Source organism: Salmo trutta, chromosome 25 (genome assembly GCF_901001165.1).
Source record: "Salmo trutta chromosome 25, fSalTru1.1, whole genome shotgun sequence".
Lineage (NCBI taxonomy): Eukaryota > Metazoa > Chordata > Actinopteri > Salmoniformes > Salmonidae > Salmo > Salmo trutta.
In genome coordinates this window covers 14463774-14476813 of record NC_042981.1, presented here as the reverse complement: position 1 = coordinate 14476813, position 13040 = coordinate 14463774, and the positions used below count along the sequence as shown (strand labels likewise).

Genomic DNA, 13040 nt, shown 5'->3' with positions numbered 1-13040 from the left:
CAGGGGTGCCGTGAGGGTTCTAAATCGAATGTGCTGCTTGTGTTGAGGAAGGAGAGAGGTGGAGTGGAGGAGCAGCATAGACCTCTATGCAAATGTTTCAAAGTAAGATTTTTTAAACAAACTTGTTGTGATATGTAATCGGATAGGTCTATGGATGCAGGCAGTTGGAAGATACATATAAGAACTTGATTATTATATAAGAAGTTGCCATTATTAATGATCCAACCCATCTGTTATTTCGTAGCCTTTTTTATACACATTTCACTTAATTCTTATTGTACCTGTTGCTGGCAATTTGATAGCCTTGGAAACTATTGGGGTTCACTTGCATCACCGGACACGTGGCTCATGTATAAGATATGAGTCCCTGACTAGCCCTATCTTGTTTCTAGCCTGAGCCTCCCTCCGGAGATGTTGCACTGGGACCTAAACTATGGGAGAGTTTGAAAAAATTTGAGTTATGCCTGTGTAAAACAAGAGTGGCCCTTGAGATGTCCAACAGATAAAACACGGAGTGCTCTGGTGACTCTACTCGAAGTGCACTTCTATCCCCAAAAATATCCTCCCCAAAACGGGAGATTCATGGTGCACGTTGAGACGCGGAACGAACGTTCACTTGACACAGTGACGGCAATAATGAAGGAGATACTTCCTCCCTGTCTCCATCCCTGCGCCTGAAGAAATGTAAAGGTGAAAAGCATGTGCGTTTCCTTCCGGATGAGGAGATAGTGTGAGGCTTGGCTGAGCGAAAGGACTTGAGCAATGGGAGAGCTGATGTCCTCTTTGTCTTCTCATCCTTGATGCCTCTGAGTAAGGAATGCATTTTTGAGAGAACTTTTAGGGAGTAATATAGGCTCCCTCATAGGGTATTGATCTCAAATTGACAAGCCTATTAGACTAGTTGTTGTATAGGCCTGTGGGCATATTGTTGTTCTGTGGAGGGCTGATGACATGTAGGCCTAACACTGAACATTTTCACACTCTGCTCATTGAAAAGTTGGACATTTTACATTATTTTCATTCGTCTAACTCCTGATTTGTATACTTGCCCTTCTAGCTTTCCCTCCCTGTTATCCCCTCCCTCTTTTATTTATCAGTGATTTGCATAAACATTGTAACCAACACAGAATCACAGCAGTATCTCCTAGTGACCTAAATGTTTTGTAGTAAATTAATTAATTACTGTAGATAACTTTTAATTAATGGCCAGGATTGGCACACCCTGAGGCACACACACACACACACCTGTTATTGGTTTAGAGGGAGCTGTCGTTCTCTGGATAGACCAACCTACAGTATGTTTACATAACCATTGAAATGACTATGGAGGCCATTGTCATGTTATGTTTTTTTTGTTTTTGTGATGAATGCTGTGAAATACATTGTTTATATGCGATACATCATTTGTGTCACACTAAAGTTTTATCAAGTTTGAGACAGTCAGTGAGTCAAGTGTTCCCATCTGCAAGTCCTATAGGCCTAGGTACATCTGTTAGACTCACTCCATAACAAAGGCATCTGTGATGAATTTGATCACTTGATTGTTTGATTTATAAGGCAGACACTTATCCTCGCTACCGGTCCCACTCCCGAATGACTTCCATCTTCTCCCTTCCCCACAGTCAGTCAATCAGATGGGTACAGACTGCGTTCCAAATGGAACCCCATGTGTTTGATGTATTTGATACCATTCCACTTGTTCTACGAGCCTGCACTCTCCAATTAAGGTGCCACAGCCCTCCTGTGCTTTCAACATGCCACTGAAAAAGTCGAAAGCTGCAATTCATTTGATCATATCTGAAAATACTGCAGAGTAATTCAAAACCATTTGCAAACATTGCAAACACCAAGTTGGATTCTTAGCAAAAACAACTTTGAATCTCTTTGACCATCTGAGGGTAATTGTTCTTGTTTCAAACACACACGATACCATCGATCAAGGAGTAGTTTAATCAGAATACAAACTAACATGATTTTTCCACCGAAAGCAGGTTCGGTATGTTTCCCTTTGACACTTAACAGCCATATTTTGTTACTATTAGCATTCTCAGTAACACTTGAAATAAAATGGTTATTGTGCCTGTGTAATGAAATTGGAATTACTTTTTGAGCAACATTTTATTAGCATGTTGTTTCATAATACTTTGGTAATTGCATTTTAATTGCATTGCAATGAGCTGAGAGTTGTTGTAACTACTGTACATGAGGAATAGTTACTGTTCCTTATTCCACTGATGTAATTATTATGCAGTTATATTATTATGCATTATTATGCAGTTATAAAGCAATTTCCAAAGTCCTATGTAACAACGTTGATATTGTAATAATCACAAAGTTACTAGACATGTATATGAACTTGATGTGATGTGTTACTGTATTACCTTATGTCACTCATTATGAAAATATATTTGTTCGTCATTTTGAAGCTGCAAAAGTGATCTAGTCTAATTTTTAGGGGCTTCCATGTCCCTCATGTATTTCATTCTAGGCTATAGGCCCCTCAAACTCAACTCTGGACCTTGAAGCCAGTTCCACTGCATTTTCATTGTTCCACTCTAATCAGGGACTGATTTAGACCTGGTACACCAGGTGTGTGAAATGAATAATCAGGTAGAATAGGAAACCGGCAGGCTTTGGACCTCGTAGGGTTGACTACCCCTGCTATAGGCTATATATTAAGATTCATACCATGTGCTTATGATAATATATTTACACTAATTAAATTAACTGTTTTGGTTTTTGGTTCTTCATCAGATATTTGGCCGCCATCAAATACATATTTTTATGTTTTCAAATAACATGTATATATTAAAATACCTTCAGATATTATTTGGTTTTCTGAGAAGTGTTCAAAATACTTTCAAATATTATTTGTTTTTCTGAGACCTGTTTTTGAATATGAAAGAAAAGAGTTGCCTTTTAGTTGAAACTCTATATAAATTATATTCAACTACCTCAAGTATTTGAAAAGTTGTTATTTTCAAGTAAAGTACAACATGAAAACTATTTTCTGCCCAGGTCTGCAGTACATGTTGCACTGCGGTACGTGAGTGGAGGTTTGATCAGACGGCTTACAGCTCACGAAGAAAGACACATCTCATCAGTTCATATCAGTTCACTACCCAGTGATATGAATCATCTCTGACTATACTTATTTGTGGTGACAGGAGACATTTTTTACCTTAATCCAACAAGATTTTACTACAAATAGGCAGAAATACTGTGGTTCCTCAGCTTTATAGCAGACACCCACAGCGGTAGACTCACGCTGTGAGGCTGCACATATAAAAATTCCACGGGTAATTTTAATCAGTTGGTTTAATCAGCCTCCATCAGGCTTACTGCACAAGGAAATGGGAACAGCATCTCTAGTGTAAACAAGAGGCTAAGAGCAGGTTAACTACTACATTGGATTTAAGTTAGTGACTTCGTAAATAATAACACAGCTGTAAACAAAAACAAATAAACATGCGCTAGTGCAGGTGTGTACATATACACGCACACATGCACACACACACACACACACACACAAACTATACACATTCCGCCATGTATAATTTATTTGATGTACTAACTTATTTTACTTGGACCAGCCATGTTAAGAACATCAGTTTCTCTCCTGCATAAATGTATGATTAGATCAAGGATAATTATTTGTGGAAGATTAGAGACTTAGCAGTGCTTACAATAAACACACACACACACTCACACTGTATTATCTTGGAGGTACTAATGAACGCAATTGCATTCGAAAACGAATGTAGGTGGTCCTCCTAAAATAGTAAAATATGTATGGTTAAGGAGTAGCTAACAGGATAAATATTTAGCAGAGAGAGTATGAATTCATAATAACAGTATGCAAAATGAGAGTGTGAGGTTAAAGAGCATATTTATTAAATGAAGTATTTTCAGGCAGGGTAATTCCCTGAGGATGGGCGTTGAAGACTATTTAAAGCTGTTATTGTACCCACAGGCTTTCGCTGTTTCTTTGAAATGTTTAAAGTGGATAAAACATTGCTTTTGGTTACGTCTTCATAAGAGAGGTAAACAATAATGAGTTTCAGCTCAGGGCCCAGGGTTGCCATATTCTCTTATTCCTTCATTTAATTTCCCTCTGAAGTCTGTAATTTCATGAAGCTTTATTTTCTGGGTTAGATCCCGTGCTTAGGTACATAATTCTGATAAGTCCTTTCAAAATAATTAGGCCCAAATAGGAAATGGGAGAGGTTAAAGGCCCAGTGCAGTCAAAAATGTGATTTCCTGTATTTTATATATAATGTATTTCGTCAGTATGAGGTTGGAATAATACTGTGAAATTGTGAAAATTATGATAATGTCCTTTTAGTTTAAGAGCTTTGGTGGTATGGAGTTTTGGTCTGCTTGGTGACATCACCAGGTGGTAAATGAGTTAATAGACCAATAAGAGAGTTCCGAACCTCTAGGCCAATAGCAACTAGCTTTCAGTTTTACCCTCGTCACCCGGACCACTCCCAGACAGTCCAAGAAAAATTCTTGCTTGAGAAATTGCTCTTTGCTAAGAAGCTATTATGTTTGTTTTCATTTTAAAATGGTCAAAAATAATCACAGTATGGAACTTAATTGTTACCCAGAAATTATTTGATATTCAGATAAAAACGGCTGCATTGGACCTTTAACTTGTCAAAATGCTGCAATCATTCAGATTCAAATTGAAACACTTGACTTTGACATGAAGCACAGTTGGCATGTTTTGGAGGGTTATTTGAATGACTATTGTCATTTAAAGTATGTGCTACTAAGTATGTGTTGTTTTTTAGACAATTTGTTTACTTTTTAAATTCATTCATTTCAAAAGCACTTCCAATTTGATTTAAGTGCTCTGCATTCATTTTGGAGCTCTCACTGACAAGGGTGAAATTCTGAAATGTTTTATGATTCCAAAATACTGTAAGACTCTAATCACATTGACCTAAATAGGAGTTAGTATTCTCTATGGGTTGTAGGCACCAGGCGGAGTAGCCTAAGCTAGGAATTAGTTGCTTGTTGTTGAATCATTTAATGAATAGATATTGGTTATTCCTCTTGCAGATTTTTCAGTTGAGTGGACTGAGTAGAAATCAATTACCTCAACAACTTCCCTATTTATTGAAGGGTGAATTATCCCTCCCAGTGCAAAGCTGCCAACGTGACATTTTACTGTTCTTAAATTCAGAAGGTTCGTTCAATTAAATTCACAGAAATGTTTTTGTGTGTGTGGCTAAATCCCCTCCAAGAAAAAATCCCTGCTAAGAAATTAAAAGACAGAAGAAAATATTTGTGTTTTATATGCTAACCCTGCTGGTTTCTGTGTCTTTTGATTAGCATTAATATTGCACTGCTGTAGCGGTAGCCTACCTACCTACAGTACGGTAGTGTTACATCATGATACTCGGCTGCCTTTCACAGCACACTGAGATGTCTCTCTTTTTCACCCCGTTGGAATTCTAAAGGGAACACATTTTTAAATTAAATGCATGCTGATTGTTATTGTGTCTCCCTGGGCGTACGGAATAGGCGGACGAGAGAGAAATGTCGCTAAGTAAGTGCTGCACTATTTCCTAGGCTGTTAGTGCTTCAGATGCAAATACAAGCTGAGAGAGGAGAGAGATTTGAATGTTTGGGACTGAATGCAGGCTTATAAAAAAACAGCAGGGGAATCGGACATATGTCTCCTTGCTCATTACAACACAGACAGCGATAACAGGGGATGATTACTGGGGCATTTGAAATGCCATAACCATAGCTATCTGAATAGAGGAGTGTGAGCCTGAAGAGAAGTGGGCTTCCTTTCCTTAGCTTAGTTGGAGGCCATTGGGAACACACACACATGCTCACACTCTAGATTGTTATTTGGTAAATGCGCAGACAAACGGTCACTAAACACCCTTTATTTAGAAGTGAAACGATCTCTTAATATACCTCTTAATATACATGTTGCGTGAGAGGAGACCTACTATGGTTCATGTTGGTTTAGGTTAAATCAAATTGTATGAGTAACACAAAATGTTTTACATGTGGTATTAGTCCTTTTTTGTATAATAACAGCAGTAGCAGGATTATTAGTGATTGTAGTTGTAATATTGCTGTTGCAGCAGCGCCATCTTGATCATCTCCGACAGATCAGGCAAAGGTATCTCCCCTCCGTCTCCTTTCTTCATCTCTCTCTCTCTCTGAGCCCTGTACCTCAACATCCATCAGAAAACCAGTGTCTCTGATATGCAATAACCGTCTGTCTGCCCAGCGATACCATACAGACGTATTCATATCTAAACACCATCCAGTCTAAATAACTTCCCATGCAGACTTTTAAATGTTCATGTGTAGCAACGCACCCTCTAGACACACACACACAGTCCACACGCGGAAGCATTCAGAGGCAGGGGTGAATATAAACATTATATTTGACATCTAGCATTTAGGGATAAAATGTATTTTACACAGATAAAATGCATCATTATTTCAAAATCATAACACCTAAACAAAGACAGTGGGAAATATTTATGAAGTCAATTAGAATTTTGTGTGCGTAATTTTTATAATAAGTTTTAAGTTACACATCTTTTCTATGCTCTTTCTAGACACTGCAGGTTTAATTGCTAATTGTTAACTGGGAATGAATACATTTGCATATTAATTAGCTCCCAATTTACATTTTTAATTTTCTGCCTTCAAAGGGTGTGAGATAAAAGGTTGTGTTATTTTAAATCATTTATCATTTATTGCAGAAAAGATGCTGAAAGGGAAATGTGCGGGTGATTTTAACCATTAAGAGCTTTAACTAGAAAAGTGAAGGGAAAAAAATGTAAATTATAATTAAATGAGTAAGGGAAAAAAAATATGCAGTGAAACATTCAGAGTTAATACAAAAAAAAGAAAAAGAATACCAAGCCACCCAAAGAGACAGAACAGAGGCAGAGATTGGGACCGGGAGTCCTGGATCAAGACGGAGTGAAGATTGGCAAATGCACCAGAGATAACTTCTGTAGAAGTCAAGTTTATAAACCATATCCCTCACTGCCTAGAGAGGGAAAGCTTTTCTTTTTATCCCTCCATTTTGTCCCTCTCCCTCCTGACACATCAAAAGATTTGGCAGCCGGTCCCTTCGTTTTCTCCTCTACGCTACGCAGCCCATCTCAGCAGCACAGCACTGGGAAAAGGAAGGAGGCTCACAAGTTCAGAAATTCATTAAGATGAAAAACAGCAACTACTGGATTTGTGTGTGTGTGTGTGTGTGAGGGGGGGATCGGTGTGTGTGTGAGTGGGGGATCGGTGTGTGGGGGGGGTTCGGTGTGTGTGTGTGCGCTTGTCTGCTTGTGTGTGTAATCGCTGGGCTGGGCTGGGGTTGCACTGCCTCAAATTGTTTGTACAGAGAGTTGCCACATCGCTGTACTATACTATACCCAAACAGATTGTTTGTACAGAGAGTTGCCACATCGCTGTACTATACTATACCCAAACAGATTGTTTGTACAGAGTTGCCACATCGCTGTACTATACTATACCCAAACAGATTGTTTGTACAGAGAGTTGCCACATCGCTGTACTATACTATACCCAAACAGATTGTTTGTACAGAGAGTTGCCACATCGCTGTACTATACTATACCCAAACAGATTGTTTGTACAGAGAGTTGCCACATCGCTGTACTATACTATACCCAAACAGATTGTTTGTACAGAGAGTTGCCACATCGCTGTACTATACTATACCCAAACAGATTGTTTGTACAGAGAGTTGCCACATCGCTGTACTATACTATACCCAAACAGATTGTTTGTACAGAGAGTTGCCACATCGCTGTACTATACTATACCCAAACAGATTGTTTGTACAGAGAGTTGCCACATCGCTGTACTATACTATACCCAAACAGATTGTTTGTACAGAGTTGCCACATCGCTGTACTATACTATACCCAAACAGATTGTTTGTACAGAGAGTTGCCACATCGCTGTACTATACTATACCCAAACAGATTGTTTGTACAGAGAGTTGCCACATCGCTGTACTATACTATACCCAAACAGATTGTTTGTACAGACAGTTGCCACATCGCTTTACTATACTATACCCAAACAGATTGTTTGTACAGAGAGTTGCCACATCGCTGTACTATACTATACCCAAACAGATTGTTTGTACAGAGAGTTGCCACATCGCTGTACTATACTATACCCAAACAGATTGTTTGTACAGAGAGTTGCCACATCGCTGTACTATACTATACCCAAACAGATTGGATATATTAACCAACCACCACCGTAGAATAGTATTTGTCTCATACTAATCAATATAATAAAATCCTACCTTCCAGGTTACTCTGCCAAGTGCTCAGAAGAGATATTATAAAGTAGAACAATGTCATAACTCATACTGCTATAATGTTGATTATGTTAATGCCATGCACTAACCTATTAGACTACACACTGTGCGTGTGTGTGTGCGTGTGTGCGTGTGTGTGTGTGTACGTGCGGTCTATTATCATAGCTTTCTCTAACCCAAATGTTGTCTTTGGCACAATGTTCCATGTCATTTCTTCATAGCATAAGGGAGTCAGTCACCCACGTCAGTCATGATGTGTTTTGTTTTGGTGTGTCTCTGTACACAGATAATTACCAATGAAATTCAATAGTTACACGCCAGGATATTTTGTATTTACAGAATGTGTAATTTATGTTCTGACTGAAAACATTTTTGTGGGTCTATTGTCTGTTCTTCAACTCCTAGACAGGATAAGTCCTTTTGTACTTTCATGTCCTTTGAACAATGAATTATTTTTAAGGATGAAAGACAACGGGCAGTATGTAAAATAAGCCAGTGGCATCCTCCCACAGTGGGATTTGGCAAAACGAAGACGACGTGCATTTGGTTGCTCCACTTGATGTGAGGGAGAAACAGTTGACATGATTGCATTCCTTCCTTCCCCGACACAGAGAGCGAGAGTCCCCGACACAGACAGACAGAGAGCGAGAGTCCCCGACACAGACAGACAGAGAGCGAGAGTCCCCGACACAGACAGACAGAGCGAGAGCCCCCGACACAGACAGACAGAGAGCGAGAGTCCCCGACACAGACAGACAGAGAGCGAGAGTCCCCGACACAGACAGACAGAGAGCGAGAGTCCCCGACACAGACAGACAGAGAGTGAGAGTCCCCGACACAGACAGGCAGATAGCGAGAGTCCCCGACACAGACAGACAGAGAGCGAGAGTCCCCGACACAGACAGACAGAGAGCGAGAGTCCCCGACACAGACAGGCAGAGAGCGAGAGTCCCCGACACAGACAGACAGAGAGCGAGAGTCCCCGACACAGACAGACAGAGAGCGAGAGTCCCCGACACAGACAGACAGAGAGCGAGAGTCCCCGACACAGACAGGCAGAGAGCGAGAGTCCCCGACACAGACAGAGAGAAAGTGTGAGAGAGAGAGAGAGAGAGAGAGAGATGTATGGTATTGCTTTTTTTATTTGCATGGAAGAAGGGATTCGCGTTCATTCATTCCTTGAATGTCCTGTTCTGGTTGTCAGGAGAAGAAAAGATCACCGTTTCGTCTAACCACGCAATTTTGTCACCTTTGGAGATTGATGTATTCAAATTAGATATATGTGGAACAGTGGCTTAGCAAATGAACGCCTCAACAGATGACCAGCTGTTACTAATTAATATACACTGGTTAATTAGGACGTGGTGTTGCCATCAACAGTAAACTGTGTGAAATCCATAATTCATACTCTCATGTTGCTGTCATGTCATGGTGGTGGTGACGGAAGCTGGAGCTTATAACTTTGAATAAACAAGGCAGAGAGCCATGGATAGGTGGAGGGATGGAGAGATGTACCCTTGTATACTTAGCCAAAAAATGCATATTGTTATTTTGATCCACACCTGATGTACCATCTACGAGAATGTGGCTTCCTCAAACTTCTGCTATTCTACCCCTAGAGAAACTTACTTTTGATTTACACCAGACATCTGATACATTTAGGTAAATCTGGTCTCCATTGTGGTCCTATGTAGAAAAGCTCCCATAAATGCCCCATGTTATAATTGCGACGTTTATATATATATATATATATATATATATATATATATATATATATATATATATATATATATATATATATATATATATTATTATATATATATATTTTTTCTTCATTTTGTATAATGTTTTGCTGTATCCTTATTCCTTTTATTGTACTTAGTCTGTGTGGTTAATTTTGTTTGGTTGTCTATGTAACCTCTGTTAAGACTAACATTCTAATAAAAAGATCATTACAAAAAAATAAATACTCCCCTAGATCTATGCCAATTGGTTGAAAGATTGGAAAGTGATTATTACATGAATGAGCCAATAGGTTATTCAGGAAGCGTGGTGGAATTACCTTAGTGTGCCATGCTCATAGGCTCAAGTTAATAGGTGATTCACATTCCGCACGCTTGCTAACACTACCATATGAATACCTGATATTCTAATGAGGTAGAATTATAAACACAACCCTATAAATACCTGCTATTCTAATGAGGTTGAATTATAAACGCTACCCTATAAATGCCTGCTATGCCAATGAGGTATAATTATAAACGCTACCATATAAATACCTGCTATGCCTGTGAGATAGGACGCGATGAGAATTATATTGTGCTTACTAGATAAATGTAAAAGTGACGAGCTATTCAGGCTTACTGATTGAACTTTCGTAAACTACGTGACAACAGTGCAATATTACAACACTAGATTTAGAATCCCTACAGACATCACATTGCAGTAAGTGATCAATATCATTCCTAAGTGGCCATTGGTTTACTATTACATTAATCTACAACAGCAGTAGAACTGAATTTAAAATTGAGAGTTCAACTCTGATGCTAAGAAGCTTCCGTTTGGGGTGAACCCCTGCCCCCTTCCACGAGTGAAACAGGAAAGCTATGTGATTGTCACGTTCTTGGAAATGAGCGGACCAAGGCGCAGCATGAGTATAGTTCCACATATTTATTTAAGTGAAACTAACAAAATAACAAAACTTACAAAGACCGTGAGGACGTAGTGCCCGAACACACTAACAATCAATCAATATCCCACAAAACACAGGTGGGGAAATAGCTACCTAAATATGGTTCCCAATCAGAGGCAACGCTAAACAGCTGCCTCTAATTGGGAACCACATTAGCACCAACATAGAAATAGATATACTAGATCACCCCCTAGTCACGCCCTGACCTACTATACCATAGAGAATGGTCAGGACGTGACAGTGATTCCAACATAGGGTCATCTCTCTCTCTCTCTCCCGTCGCTTTGTTGTCACACACTGAAGACATGATAACATCACACTGGGGTGATGACACCCTGCGTTAGTTCTTCCCCAATATAGAAGAGATTTTAATTCCCCCTTCCTTCGGTTCCCCCTGTTCCTGTGGTTCAGTTAAGTGATTATTGTTTAAAAAAAAAAAAAGAATAATGATTATGCTAATGTGGAATAAATGAGGATGTGTGTGACTGTGAGCTGTGAGACAGCGATGTGCTATTTGCTCCCCCCCTCCGCGGTCATGGAGATAACAGTTTATAAGGAGAATGAAGAAGGGGAGGAGCTAGGGCCTCTAATAGAGGAAGACTGATGCTGTGGCCATCAAAGTGTTTCTCTAGACTTTATTTAAAAGTAATCTGATCTTGAATAATCAGACACCCTTTGAGAATGTCTTTCGCCTTTTAACTCTGTTGTCACATCACACTGTGTGAACACTAACTACCAGTCACATCACACTGTGTGCACACTAACTACCAGTCACATCACACTGTGTGAACACTAACTACCAGTCACGTCATATTTTTTATTCCTCTCAGAACTTAGAACTTTATTTCAGAAAGTAAAAAATTGCAAGGATAAAGAGATGTACTTTTTCTAAAGAGGGGTAGGGGTAAGGAAACGTTGTTTTGTATGCTCTAGCCTCTAGTTTCCTGCATTTCCAATCACAAAATAACATTGATTCCTGAATGGGAACTGGGGACATGGCAATCTGACTGTTAGCAAACAGTCCCAATTATCTTCTGTTTGATTGCTTTCTCTACTTAGGTGAGCAATTAGACCACAGCTCCTGCGAGGCTCTGGAAGTCATACTGAAAGCACTGAGCTTTGATTTCATTAATCTTCCGACTACAGAGCTACAGGAAAAATAGTTTTATGTGCAAAAATGTTTTCGTTTTTACTTTCCATTTGGGTTTCGTATTCAGCTGTTCCTGTGTATTGGATTTTACTCTCATCAGAGGAACTGGAAACTCCATTATTATGTTTCTGTTGAATGTAAACCTTGCTCCCTCTCTTCTTTCTTTCTTCTAGGGAGCATCCTCCTTTCTTCCAAGGGAGCATCCTGCTTTCTTCCAAGGGCGCATCCTGCTTTCTTCCAAGGGAGCATCCTCCTTTCTTCCAAGGGAGCATCCTGCTTTCTTCCAAGGGAGCATCCTGCTTTCTTCCAAGGGCGCATCCTCCTTTCTTCCAAGGGCGCATCCTCCTTTCTTCCAAGGGAGAATCCTCCTTTCTTCCAAGGGAGCATCCTGCTTTCTTCCAAGGGCGCATCCTCCTTTCTTCCAAGGGAGAATCCTCCTTTCTTCCAATGGAGCATCCTGCTTTCTTCCAAGGGCGCATCCTCCTTTCTTCCAAGGGAGCATCCTCCTTTCTTCCAAGGGAGCATCCTCCTTTCTTCCAAGGGAGCATCCTCCTTTCTTCCAAGGGAGCATCCTGCTTTCTTCCAAGGGAGCATCCTGCTTTCTTCCAAGGGCGCATCCTCCTTTCTTCCAAGGGCGCATCCTCCTTTCTTCCAAGGGAGAATCCTCCTTTCTTCCAAGGGAGCATCCTGCTTTCTTCCAAGGGCGCATCCTCCTTTCTTCCAAGGGAGCATCCTGCTTTCTTCCAAGGGCGCATCCTCCTTTCTTCCAAGGGAGCATCCTCCTTTCTTCCAAGGGAGCATCCTCCTTTCTTCCAAGGGCGCATCCTCCTTTCTTCCAAGGGAGAATCCTTCTTTCT

The 13040-nt window shown here is 40.0% G+C and overlaps 1 long non-coding RNA gene across 1 annotated transcript; it reads left to right on the top strand.

The window, feature by feature from the left end:
• Positions 1–10: 10 nt before the first annotated feature.
• Positions 11–558, top strand: LOC115162050 (uncharacterized). Its single transcript, XR_003869476.1, has 2 exons — positions 11–102; positions 393–558. It is a non-coding gene; the product is annotated as an uncharacterized LOC115162050 (long non-coding RNA).
• Positions 559–13040: the final 12482 nt, after the last annotated feature.